General features: G+C 37.2%; 1 long non-coding RNA gene across 1 annotated transcript; it reads right to left on the minus strand.

The window, feature by feature from the left end:
• Nucleotides 1-1423: 1423 nt before the first annotated feature.
• LOC141407198 (uncharacterized) lies at nt 1424-14569 on the minus strand. Its single transcript, XR_012414965.1, has 2 exons — nt 14447-14569; nt 1424-1746 (listed from the first exon to the last, which is right to left on the minus strand). It is a non-coding gene; the product is annotated as an uncharacterized lncRNA (long non-coding RNA).
• Nucleotides 14570-15135: the final 566 nt, after the last annotated feature.

Consider the following 15135-nt stretch of genomic DNA (forward strand, 5'->3'; position numbering starts at 1 on the left):
CAAGTACTTGGAGAAAAAACAAGAGAGAAGACTGATGTTAAGATTATTGAATTGTTTGGATTAGTTTTAGCTTTTGACTATTATAACAAATGTTCCAGTTTTCATCTAAGCCAAGCTATCTGCTCAGCCTTCAACCCCCTTTTTTTTTTGCTGCATTATAAGCAAATAAGTTATAATGGTGGTGGTGACCACAGACCCCAAACCTGTGTCACTGGAGACAAGGAGAGAGAGCCGGGACTCTGTTAAAGAAAAGTGTGTAGGGCTAGGGTACAGCCTACCAGGGAAAGGTGAGAAACAAGTAAGGAAAGAAGGGAGGTGTCCTTTTACTTGGGTTAAGATAGCACAATGTAGGCCGGGCACGGGGGCTCACGCCTGTAATTCCAGGACCATGGGAAGCTGAGGCGGGCAGATTACCTGAGGTTGGGAGTTCTAGACCAGCCTGACCAACGTGGAGAAACCCCGTCTCTACTAAAAAAAAAAAAAAATACAAAATTAGCCGGGCAAGGTGGTACGTGCCTGTAATCCCAGCTATTTGGGAGGCTTAGCGAGCAGAATCACTTGAATCCAGGAGGCGGAGGTTGCAGTGAGCTGAGATCATGCCATTGCACTCCAGCCTAGGCAACAAGAGTGAAATTCCATCTCAAAACAAAAAACAAAAAACAACAAAACAAAACAAAAAAACAGCTAGTACAATGTAGAAGACACATTAAAGTGGGGGCTTTAGGCGGCTAGCTGTGAGAAACCATGGAACGTCAATTTTTGAAAATGTTAGATCATTTTCTGCAATTAATGGTATTCAAACTCCATATAGTACCATAGCTTCATGTTTGACATTATATAAAATCTGACTTTCAGTTCCCAGTTGGAAGTTTAATGCATACCTGGATTAGTTGTACACTTGACTCTCATTGTTTTCAGATTTCATATTTGCAAATTCACCTACTCATTAAAATGTATTCGTAACCAGAAAATCAGTATTTCTGGTGCTTTCACAGTCATTCATGAACATACATTTGCACAGACTAATGAAAAATTTGAGTAACCCAAAGTGCACATTCCAAGCTGGGACTGATGCTTTGTCTTCTAGTTTCAGCTCTCAGAATATACGCAACTGTTCTTCTTGTGATCTATTTAGTGCCACAGTTTTTGCATTTCTGGGCTTTGTGTTGGTGACTTAGCTGTGTAATGGCCCTGAAAACACAGTACTAAAGTGCTGTCTAGTGTTCCTAAGTGTAGGAAGGCTGTATCTTAGGGAGAAAATATGTGTGTTAGGTAACTCAGGCATGAGTTACAGTGCTGTTGGCCATGAGGTCAATCTTAATGAATCAATAATACACATTAAATAAGTTGTTTTTAAACAGAAACACACACAAAACAAAGGTATGTATGACTGATTGACAAACTGGCTCACAGGAATTTCCTATAAATGTTGGAAAATAACTTTATGGATAGGGATATTTGTTTCCTAGGACTGCTAGAACAAACTACCACAAACCTGGTAGCTTAAAACAACAGAAATTTATTCTCTCACAGTTCTGGAGCCAGAAGTCTGAAACCAAGGTGCTGGCAGGGTTACATTTTCTTTGAAGGCTTTACAATGGAAATTCTTCCTTGCCTTTCTCCTACCTTCTGGTGTTTCTTGGCTCTTGGTTTCTTGGCTTATGGCAGCAAAACTCCAATCTCTGCTTCTGTCTTCATTTTGACCTCTTCTCTGTGTGTCTGTGTCCAAATTTTCTTCTCCTTTCTCTTATAAAGAAATCAATCATTGAATTTAGAGCCCATCCTAAATCCAGGATGCTTTCCTCTTAAGATCTTTAATTACATCTGCAAAGACCCTGCTTCCAAATGAGGTCACATTGTGAGGACTTAGTATACATGAATTTTGGGTGACATTATTCAACTCACTACAATGGGCTTACTAGTGGATTACACACAGCTAAGTGACAATATAAAACCTGGAAAAAAAAGGCAAATGAAAATCCAAAATAAAGCATATAAAGGCAAAAAAAAAAAAAAAAAAAAAAAAAAAGAAGAAAATCAAAATTAAGGTTAGAGACATAGGATACAATGAAAAGTCTAATATATGCTTATTTGGGGTTTCAGAAAAAAAGAAGAGAGAAAATATGGCAGAAGCAATACCCAAGGACACAATATCTGATATTCTGCTATAACTGGTGAGAAATATCAATCTTTAGATTCAAGAGACCCAAAGGATGCCAAGAGGATGCATTTTTAAAAGTCTACATCTAGGTACATCACAGTAAAATTGGGGAAAACCAAAGACAAAGAGAACATTTTCAAAGCAGCTAAAGTTAGAAAGACAGCTAATTTTCAAAGGCAAAACAATTAGATTGACGGCTGACCTATCAAAAAAAACAATAAAAACCACAAGACAGTAAAATATCTTTGATGCACTGGAAGGAAATAACAGCACACTTAGATTTATATACCCAGTGAAAATATCCTTCAAAAATGAAGAGGAAATAAAGACATTTTCAGACCAATAAATACCAGAGGAATTTATTATCAGCAGATCTATATAAGGAAAATACCAAAGAGAATTTTCATATAGTTTTGAGCAAATTTACTATAATTTAATTTTTAAATGATTCAAGAAACTAGAAAAGGAGCCATAGAATATATATTTAAAGAAATGAGAATAAAGGTAGTCATACAGATCAAGGCAAAAATCAATAAGAGAACAAAAAACATAATAAAGATGAGCCCCAAACTGGAAATTTAGAAAGACTAATTAGATAGACATAATAAACAAATACAGAACAAAAAAGGGGAATAATCATAAATATAATGATATTAAAAATAAAAAGAATATCACAAACTATATCCTAATAAATTTGAAGGCCGATGTAAATCAGGTATATTTCTGAAAACAAATAAAATGCCAAAATAGCACAAGCTTTTGAAAGGATGAATAATCATTAAAGAAACTGCAAGATTAATTTAAAAATCTTACTATCTTTAAAATGTCTCAGTCCAAACAGCATTACAAGTGAGTTCTTTCAAGAACATATTATACGTATGTGTATAACATGCTACATATTATACGTAAATATAATAATGTATCCTATTGTTTATATTGTTGTAATAAACAGAGTGAAAGCTGCCTATTCATTTCATGATGTAAAATAACCTTGATAACTAAACCAATTAAAGATGGCCCAAGAAGAGAAAATTATAGCCCAATTTTACTTAAAACCATAGGTGGCAAACCTCCAAATAAAATATTGGCTATTAAATGCAAAATTGTATTGAAAAGGAAGATATAATCATCAGTCTGAGTTTCTCCCAGAATGTTGGGATGATTTAACATCACATAACTCAATATGTGAACACACATGTTCATCTTACTAGGTTGAGAAATATTTAATATAGCTCATAAAACCTATTTTCATAAACCTATTTTTGATTTTTAAAGAGCTTTTAGAAGACAAAAACATGAGAATTTTCATAATTTAATGAATGCTAACTCCTCAAAACTGGTAATGAACTTCACGCCTACTGGAGAAACTTGAGATGCTTATAAATAAATAAATATGTGTGTGTATTTTTGATATGATTATCCACATTAAAAACACAGGTGATTGGGAGGCTGAGGTGGGAGGATCACGAGGTTAGGAGATCGAGACCATCCTGGCTAACACGGTAAAACCCCGTCTCTGCTAAAAATACAAAAAATTAGCTGGGTGTGGTGGCATGTGCCTGTAATCCAAGCTACTTGGGAGGCTGAAGCAGGAGAATAACTCGAACCCGGGAGGTGGAGGTTGCAGTGAGCCAAGATCACACCACTGCACTCCAGCCTGGGCGACAGAGCGACACTCTGTCTCAAACACACACACACACACACACACACGTGAATTAAAGACCAACTATTGATAAATAAGGTTCAGCAAGGTTGGTAAACATAAAAATCAGTATGTAAATATCAATATCATTCTTCTATTTCAATAATAACCAACTAGAAAATATTTTAGAAAATAACAGACCATAAGCTAGAAAAATTTTGAAATTAATATAAGAAAGAATGCTCAAAATCTTTATAGTGAAAAAACCTAAAAATTCTCAAGTCACATAAAAGGAAACAAATCTATCTCTGAATTTAATGTAATTCCCATTAAAACTCCACAGTACCTTAAAGAAACTTGACAAACTGATGGCAAAATTGATACAGAAAAATAAAGATACATGAATACTAAAATAATTTTCAAAATGAGCAGAAAATTGGGTGGAGAGATTCTCCTATCATGAAGACATCACTCAGCTCAGTAATAAAAACACAACGTGGCACCGGCGAGGAAACAAATAGAACTAGACTAGAGAACCCGGAAATATACCCCTTGCCTTTGTAGAAATGGTAGTTAAAAAAGGTAGCATCACAAATCAGTGGGGAATAATAATTTAGTAGATGAAATTGAGAAAATGTGCTTCATTACAAAGAAATGAAAAGTTTGATGCTTACCTCAAATCATACACTATAATAAACTCCAAATAAAGATCTAAATATAAAAGGGAAACTATAAAAGAACACTTCTGTGCTGGAAAAGATTTCTTAAATGAGTTCTTAAAAAGTATCAGTGATGAGGAGGAAAAAGAATAGACTTATCATTAGAATGAAAGTTTTATGTTCAATAAGGACATAAGAGACAATGCTTTGGAGAATAGTTGCAAATCTAAAATAAGACAGACAAGAGTTTAATATCTAGAATGCACAAATGACCTGACATAGATCAGTAAAAAAAAAACAATAACAGATTGTGAAGAGTAGATAGTCCATAGAAAGGGACAACTAAACGGCTAATAAATGTATGAAGAGATGTACAAGCTCAAGAGTAATAAAAACGTGCATTAAAAATAACAATTATACCTAAGTTAAGTTAGATATTATCAAGGGCTGTCAAGGATAAAAGAAAACTGGACTCATGCACAACTGGTGGGAACATAAACAGTAGAGCCATTTTGATGGGTTATCTGGCAGTACTTGGTGAAATTAAGTACTATGCCCTAAGACCCAGTATTTCCAGATATACACACCAGAATTAGTTTTCCACAGGTACATAAGGAGATATGGATAAAGTATTCATCACAGAATTATTTATGTAGTAAGGATTTGGAAGGAACCTCCACAGATGTCTATCACAGGATAAATAGGTAAATTGTGGCATGTATATGAGATATAAGTGACAAAACAACAGTCAGAAATAATAAACTAGATTTAAAAATAACATGGATAAAAGCATAGTTTAAAAAGGTAGAGTGTCAGAGGGACAGGTTCAAGAGGACTGAGTAGAGGCATTTGATACTTGTCTCCTCCACAAAGAACCAAAAATAGCAAGCAGATAATCATACTTTGAATGGATCGTCTAAGAAAGAAAACTAGAATTCAACATAGAAGTGACAGGAAACACCTAAGGCACAGAAGGAGAGGGAATCAAGGCAGAGCTAGGATTGGCTGGTAGCCTAAAGAGGCTGCTCAATGTGGAGAAAGGGTAAGTGAGAGACTGCTCGTGGTCCACATTCCTATGGAGGACTCCCACAATCCTAGACAAAGGAGAGTCCCTTACCTTCACAGGCCCTGAGACTAACATAGGGAACTGCCTGGAGACCATACCATACAACACCCTTGCTCCAAAGAGGAAACTCATGCTAGGTCCCATGCATCCCATGGCTGGATACTGACAGCCCAGTCTCCACTAGACTGCATCCTGCCATGGGGCCCAACAGTCTCTGCATCTCCACATTCCTGGAGTCCCACTGACATGCCCTGCCTACAGCCACTGCCACTGCTGGCTACTGCTGCCAGGGCTGAAGTGGGAGCCATTGGCAATAATCCTGTTGTCCCCAGAAGCAGGGCTGTGGCATATTTATGAGTGCCATGAGGACAGGCTATCCTATCCACAGCCATACCCTGAGGCCAAATCATGTGCTATTCAGCCACCTGCCTTCTGCTGCGACCACTGAAAGCAACCCTGCCATCCCCACAGTTGCTGTGACCCTCACCTGAGCATTCCATTGGGGGCCTGGGGATCACTCTGCCTCTGCCAACAATAGCCAGTGCCCACATGTACCACTGAGGGACCTGAGGACAGGCCTGCCCAGCCCAGCTCCACCCTCTGGTCAGTGCCTGAGAATGCCATCTGGGGCCTGGGATCACCCTGCCTCATCCATCATCATTGGCACCTGAGCACTCCTCCCAGGGTCCTAAGGATGGGACCACCCAACCTGCCACCACCACAGCTGGCACCCACCTGAATGCATCACCTGAGGGCCTGAGTACCTGTTGCAGCCACCTCCAACACCAGTGTGAACCACTTGGGAGCTAGGGAGTTGTTCTGTCACTACCACTGCCTTGTTCACATACCACCCACTGCCCAGGAGCTCAACAACCTGCCCACACACCAGGCCACCAATGCCACTGCTGGCACCCAAGCAAGGTACTGGAAGGCCCAAGAAGTGGCCTACCTGAAGCAACTAACACAAGTGCCAGTGTATGCTGTCCTGGGGCCCACGGACAGGAATGTCCAGCCTTCCATGGCCACCACTGGGGCCAGAGGAGCAGTCTACCTGGTGTCTCTGTTCCCAGTAAAATTTCACCAAGGCCTCCACTAACAACAACACCCTAAGCCACTGAGAAAATCACCTACATACACCACAGATGCTATTTATAGCCAAATAAATCATACACAAACTACACTGCTGCACACACTCATAATCAAAGCCAAAGTGTCCTACCCAACAAACATTATAGATACATCATCAGGAAAAAGTCCTCTAAGAGGAAGAAGTGACTGTTACACCAGATGCACAGATATCAATGTAAGGACACAGAAACACGAAAAAGCAAAGAGATATGACACCTGCAAAGGAACACAGTAATTCCCCAACAACAGATTCCAATGAAAAAGAAATTTATGAAATCCCAGAAAAACAATTCAAAATGATATTAAAAGTATCAGTGAGATACAGGGGAACACAGATAAACAATATAAAGAATAAGAAAAACAATTCAGGATATGAATGAGAAATTTAGCTAAGAGATAGGTATCATAAAAGAGAACTCAACAAAAATTATTGAAGAATTCATTGAATGAAATAAAAAATACAATATAAAGCTTCCACAATAGACTAGAACAAGCAGAAGAATTTCAGAACTTGAAGAAAAGTCTTTTGAAATAGCCCAGTTTTTTTTTTAAGGAATAAAAAGGAACAAACAAAGCATACATGACACATGGGACTCCATAAAGCAACCAAATATTCAAAATTTCAGTGTCCCAGAAGGTGAAGAGTCAACCAAAGGGATACAAAACCTATTTCACAAGATAATAGCTAAAACCTTCCCATCTAGCAAGAGATTTACACATACAGATTCAGAGAACTTAGAGATCCCCAAGCAGATACAATTCAAAAAAACCTCCATACATTATAGTCAAACTGTCAAAGTGAAAAACAATGAGATAATTCTTTTTTTTTTTTTTTTTTTTTTGAGACGGAGTCTTGCTCTGTCGCCGAGACTGGAGTGCAGTGGCCGGATCTCGGCTCACTGCAAGCTCCGCCTCCCGGGTTTACGCCATTCTCCTGCCTCAGCCTCCCGAGTAGCTGGGACTACAGGCACCCGCCACCTCGCCCGGCTATTTTTTTGTATTTTTTACTAGAGACAGGGTTTCACCGGGTTAGCCAGGATGGTCTCGATCTCCTGACCTCGTGATCCGCCCGTCTCGGCCTCCCAAAGTGCTGGGATTACAGGCTTGAGCCACCGCGCCCAGCCTTACAATGAGATAATTCTAAAAGCAGCAAGAGAAAGCATCTGGTCACTTATAAGGGAACCTCCATCGACTAACAGTAGATTCTCAGCAGAAACCTTACAGGCCGGGAGAAAATTGGATGATATATAAGTGCTGGAAGAAAAAAAACCATCAGCCAAGGATACTATACCCAGCAAAGTTATCCTTCATAAATGAAGGAAAAATAAAGTCTTACCCAGACAAGCAAAAGCTGAGGGAATCCATCACCACTAGACTGGTCCTACAAGATATGCTCTGAAGGGTCCTATATTTAGAAGTGAAAGGATATTATCTACCATCATGAAACACATAAATGTATAAAATCAACTGGTAGAGTAAACACACAAATAAGGAACAGCAAGGACTCAAAAGTTACCAATAAAGAAAACCATCAAACCACAATGACAAACAAGAAATAAGAAGAAAGGTACAAGGATATATAAAATGACCAGAAATCAATGAATAAAATGACAAGAATAAGTTCTTACATATTAATAACATTGAATTTGAACAGATTAAATGTTGCACTTAAAAGATATAGACGGCTGAATGGATTTTTTTTTTTAAAAAACCATGACCTAATTATATGCTGCCTACAAAGAACTAATCTATCTATAAAAGCACATATAGTCTAAAAGTCAAAGGATGGAAAAATATCCACCCATGCAAATGGGTTAAAAAAGCAAGCAGGAGTAGCTTTATTTATATCAGATAAAAAAGACTTTAAGTCAAAAATAGTAAAAAGAGACAAAGAAGGTCATTATGTAATAACAAAGGGATCAATTCGGCAATAGGATAGGGAAATTTTAAACATATATATACCCAACACCTAAGCACTCACATATATAAGGCAAATATTATTAGATCTAAAAGGAGAGATGAGATAGACTCCAATACTATAATAGTTGAGGACATCAACACATCACTCTCAGCATTAACCAGTTCATATAGACAGAAAATTAACAAAGAAACATGGATTTAAAGTGCACTATAGACCAAATGGACATAACAGACATATACAGAACCTTTCATCCAACAGCTCCAGAATACACATTCTTCTCATCAGCACATGGAACATTCTTCAGGATAGACCATATGCTAGGACACAAAGCAAGTCTTAACAATTTTTGAAAAACAGAAACCGTATCAAGTATTTTCTCAGACCACAATGAAATAAAACCAGATATCAATAACAAAAGGAACTTAAAAAATTCCACAAATACATAAAAATTAAACAACATGCTCTCAATGACCACTGGGTCAAGAAACTAAGGAGAAACTTTTAAAAAGCTCTTGAAACAAATGAAAATCGAACGCAACATACCAAAACCTATGGGATATAGCAAAAGCACTGCTAAGAGGAAATTTTGTAGCAATAAATGCATACATCAAAGAAGAAAGATTTCAATAAACAATCCAATGATGTACCTCAAAGAATTATAAAAGAACAAGCAAACCCAAAAGTTAATAGGAGAGAAATAAAGATTAGAGAACTAAACAAAATAGAGCATAAAAAATACAAATACAAAGAATCAATAAAACAAAAATTTTACTTTTTTAAAAGATAAACAAAATCAATACACTACTAGCTAGTCTAACCAAGAAAAAAAAAAAAAAAGGAAGACAGAAGACTCAAATAAACTTAGAAAAGAAAATGAAGACATTACAACTGATACCCACAAAAACACAAAAGATTGTCACAGATTATCATGAACAAACTGGGAAACATAGAAGAAATGGATAAATTCCTGTACATACACAATCTACCAAGATTGAATCAGGAAAAAATAGAAAACCTGAATAGACTGATAATGAGTAATAAATCAGTAATAAAAAGTCTCCCAACAACAAAAAAAAGCCCATGACTGAATGGCTTCATTGCTGAATTCTACCAAATTTACAAAAAAAGAACAAACACCATTTTTTTTTTCAAATTATTTCAAAAAATTGAGGAGGGTATTCTTTTTCTTTTTTGAGAACAAATCTCACTCTGTTGCCCCAGCTGGAGTGCAAAGGCATCATCATATATATATATATGATATACAAGATACAAAATATATATATATACACACACACACACACATATATTTTTAGCTGCAGTCTCACTCTGTCACTGAGGCTGGAGTGAAGTGGTGTGATCTCAGCTCACTGCAGCCTCTGCCTCCTGGTTTTAAGCATTCCTCCTGCCTCAGCCTCCCATGTGGCTAGGATTACTGGAGCATGCTGCCACACCCAGCTAATTTGAATTTTTAACAGAGATGAGGTTTCACCATGTTGGCCAGGTAGGTCTCAAACTCCTAACCTCAGGTGATCCACCTACCTCGGCCTCCCAGAGTGTTGGGATTATAGGCGGGAGCCACCACGTCTGGCTGAGGAAGGTATTCTTTTTAACTCATTCTATGAGGCCAGCATCATCCTGATATTACAACCAGAAGAGGATACAACAAAACAAGAAAACTACAGGCCAATATCCCTGATAAACACCAAAAATCCTCAAGAAAATATTAGCAAACCAAACCCAGCAGCACATTCAAAAGATAATACACGATTATCAAGTGGGGTTTATCCCAGGGATGAAAGGATGGTATAACATATGCAAATCCACAAGAGTGAAACATCACATCAACAGAATGAAGGACAAAACCATACAATCACCTCAAAAGACACAGAAAAAGCATTTGATAATATTTCACATCTCTTTATGATAAAAGTTCTTAACAAATTGGGTACAGAAGGAAAGTATCTCAACATAATAAAGACCATATATGATAAACCCACAGCTAACATCATAGTGAATGGGGAAAAATGGAAAGCTTTTTATTTAAAAACTGGAACACGATAAGCATGCCTACTTTCACCACTGTCATTTAACATAGTACTAGAAGTTTCACCATAGCAGTTAGGCAAGAGAAAAAAATAAAAGATATCCAAACTCAAAAAGAGGAAGTCAACTTGTCCTTGTTTGCAGACAGCATGATATTATACATAGAAAAGACTCCACCAGAAAACTCTTAGAACTAATAAATGAATTTAGTAAAGTTGCAAGATACAAAATGAACTTTAAAAATCACTAGTGTTTCTATACACCAATAACAAACTATTTGAAAAAGAAATCAACCAAGCAATCCTATTTACAACAGGTACAAAAATCAAATAAAATACATAGGGATAAATTTAACCAAGTAGGCGAAAGACCTTTTCAAGGAAAACTACAAAACACCGATGAAAGAAATGGAAAGAACTTATTGAAAGACATCCATTCTTATGGATTAAAGAATATTGTTAAAAAGACCATACTACACAAAGCATCTACAGATTCAATGCAGTCCTTATCAAAATGCCACTGTCATTTTCACAGAAATAGAAAAAAACAATCCTAACATTCACTTGAAACCAAAAAGAGCTCAAATAGCCAAAGCAATCTTGAGCAAAAACAAAAACCACCACAGCTAGAGGCATTATACTACCTGACCTCAAAAATATTACAAGGCTATAGCAACCAAAGCAGCACAGCATTGGTAAAAAATAGACACAAAGACCAATGAAACAAAGTAGGGAACTCAGAAATAAATCCACATGTTGGGGAAAGAATACCCTGTTAAATAAGTGGTGCTGGGTAAACTGGATATCCATACGCAGAAGAATGACACTGGACCTCTCTCTCTCACCATACACAAATATCTACTCAACATGGATTAAAGACTTAAAACATACCACATACAATTATAAAAGTACTAGAAGAAAACATGGGGAAATGCTTCAGGACATTGGCATAGGCAAAGATTTTATGGTTAAGGCTTTGAAAGCACAGGCAACAAAAACAAAAATACACAAATGGGATTATATTAAACTGGGAAGCTTCTGCACGACAAGGAAACAATCAACAGAGTGAAGACAACTTGTTGAATGGGAGAAAATATATGCAAACTACTCATCCAACAAGTGACTAATATCCAGAATATATAAGGAACTCAACTAAACAGTTGAGTTTTTTTAAAAAAAAAAAACAAAAACAAAAAAACCCATTAAAAAGTAGTCAAAGGATTTATGAACACACATTTCTCAAAAGACATTCAAATGGCCAACAGGTACATGAAATAATGTACAACATCACTAAACATCAAACAAATGGAAATCAAAACCACCATGACATAACATCTTACACCAGTTAAAATGGTTATTATCAAAAAGACAAAAATAACAGATGCTGGGAAGGACAGAGAAAAAGGAACTCTTACATACTGTTGATAGGAATGTGAGTTAGTACAGTCATTATGGAAAACAGTATGGTGATTTCTCAAAGAACTAAAAAGAGAACTATCATATGATCCAGCAATCCCACTACTGAATATTTATCAAAAAGAAAAAAATCAGTATATCAAAGGGATACTTGCACCGTGTTTACTGTAGAATGATTCACAACAGCAAATATATGAAAAGAACCTGTGTCCATCAACAGACGAATGAATAAAGAAAGAAAATGTGGTGTGTACACACACGAATACTATTCAGCCATAGAAAATAATGATATCCTTGTCAATTTGCCACAACATGGATGGAACCAGAGGTCATTATGTTAAGTGAAATAAGCCAGGCACAGAAAGACAAATATCACATGTTCTTACTCACATGTGAGGGCTAAAAAAATTGATGTAATGGAGATAGAGATTAGAATGATAGATACCAGAGGCTGAGAAGGGTGTTTATGTGGGGTGGTTGAAGAAAGGTTGGTTAATGGGTATAAATACACAGAAGGAATAAATTCTAATGCTCCACAGTGGAGTAGTGTGACTACGTATTGTATATTTTAAAATAGCTAGAAGATAGGACTGGAAATATTCCCAGCACATAGAAATGATAAATTCTCAAGGTGAAATACCCTAAATAGCCAGACTTGATCACTACACAACCTATGCATGTAAAAAAAATTACATATGCCTCATAAATATGTACAAGTATTATTTATCAATAAAATTTGTTATTTATAAAAATTAAAGGCCAGGGGTGGTGGTTCACACCTGTAATCCCAGCACTTTGGGAGGCCAAGGCAGGTGGATCACCTGAGGTCAGGAGTTTGAGATCAGCCTGGCCAACATGGCGAAATCCCGACTCTACTAAAAATGCAAAAATTAGTCAGGCATGGTAGCCAATGCCTGTAATCCCAGCTACTTAGGAAGCTGAGGCAGAAGAATCACTTGAACCCGGGAGGTGGAGGTTGCAGTGAGCCAAGATTGTGCCATTGCACTCCAGCCTGCGTGACACAGCAAGACTCTGTCTCAAAAAAAAAAAAAAAAAAAAAAAGTTAAAAATAGGCATATGCATATTATTTTTTCAAAATATACATGTAACTAAATACATGGAAAGTAAACTGAAAAGACATGCTAGTATGCCAGGTGGCAAGGATTATGATTTTCTGTTTCATATACCTGAGATTAAAAAGAATCACTCAAGTAAAAAAAATGAACCCCAGAGAGATTAAGTTGCAAGATCTCAATTCTTAGTCAACTATATAATGCAGGTCGCCTATTTCCCAGGTCTTTCTACTCTACCACACTCCTCTTTCCCAGGAAGCTGAAAGTGGCATCTATTAAGATAACAACCTTGGGCACGGTGGCTCACGACTGTAATCCTAGCACTTTGGGAGGCCGAGGCAGGTGGATCACCTGAGGTCAGGAGTTTGAGACCAGCCTGACCACATGGTGAAACCCTGTCTACTAAAAATTCAAAAAGTAGCCAGGCGTGATGGCGGATGCCTATAATACTAGCTACTTGGGAGGCTGAGACAGGAGAATTGCTTGAATCCAGGAGGCGGAGGTTGCAGTGAGCCGAGATTGCATCACTGCACTCCAACCCGAGTGACAGACTGAGACTCTCTTTCAAAAAAAAAAGATAGCAACCTAATTCCTAGAATTCATTATTTTTTCCACAGAAGTACAATCTCACTCAACTGTTTCCTGATTTTCTATTGAGGAAAAATACTTCTCAGATATGATTGCCTGTAAATTCAGTTATTCTTGCTTCATGAGGGTTCAAATATGTAAAGCCAGGTATGTACTTTCAGATATTAGGCTGGCGCAAAAGTAACTGCAGTTTTTTCCATTACCTTCAATGGCAAAACCTGCAATTACTTTTGCACCAACCTAATAAAACATGGTAATTTCAGATGTATTGTTATTCTACTGTGAATTTGAGATTACTCAAAATACAATCTTTCAATATTGTTTATATTTGAACTGGTTCATTTCTTCTAGACAAACCCAAACTTTTCTATAATTCATGATTTTTATATTAACATCTAGCTATAATGATATTCTGAGATATCATGAAAGTTGATAAACCAAAAGGGCTTTGTTTACATATAAAAAACTCATTCTTCATCAACGAGGAAAAATTGACAGCTTCTGTGGGGATATACAAATGTTAGGTAAAGCCATGGATTTCAACCATTTTATAGTTAATAGGCATCAAAGAAAAACTTTAAAGTTAAACGCTTATAAATATACAGTGTTAGGCCAGGCACAGTGGCTCACTCTGGGAGGCTGAGGCAGGCAGACCACCTGAGGCTAGGAGTTCAAGACAAGCCTGGCCAACATGGTGAAACTCCGTCTTTACTAAAAATTAAAGAATTAGCTGGGCGTGGTGGCACGCACCTGTAATCCCAGCCACTTCGGAGGCTGAGGCAGGAGAATCGCTTGAACCCAGGAGGTGGAGGCTGCAGTGAGCCCAGATCGCGCCACTGTATTCCAGCCTAGGCAACAAGAGCGAGACTCCATCTGAAAAATAATAAAAAAAAATATATAAATACACACACACACAGTGTTAGTAAACACACTGGTTTTAAAATATTTTATAGGAAAAGACATTTTATAGAAAGCTGTTTGTTATTGTCTGGAGTTATAGTTGGCTTTATTTCAAAATTTCCTAAGTTATTCTACTTAACATTCAGAAGATGGAAAAAGGAAAACTTTCAGGTAAGGACAAATACTGCATGATCATTTATGTGAGGCATCTAAAATAGTCAAACTCACTGAAGCAAAGAATAAAATGGTTGCCAGGGGCTGGGGGTTGGGGAAATGGGGAGTTGCTAATCAATTAGTATAAAGTCAGTTACGCAAGATGAAAAAGTTCTAGAGGTCTGCTGCATAATGTGCCTGTAGTTAACAATACTCTATTGTACCCTTAAAAATCTCATGTTTAGTATTCTTACTACCTCCACAACCAAATAAAGGACTTTTAAAAAAACCTTTAGGCCAGGTGCAGTGGCTCACGTCTATAATCCCAGCACTTTGGGAGGCAGAGGCAGGCAGATTACGAGGTCAGGAGATCGAGACCATCCTAG

The sequence above is a fragment of the Macaca fascicularis genome, chromosome 7 (genome assembly GCF_037993035.2).
Source record: "Macaca fascicularis isolate 582-1 chromosome 7, T2T-MFA8v1.1".
Lineage (NCBI taxonomy): Eukaryota > Metazoa > Chordata > Mammalia > Primates > Cercopithecidae > Macaca > Macaca fascicularis.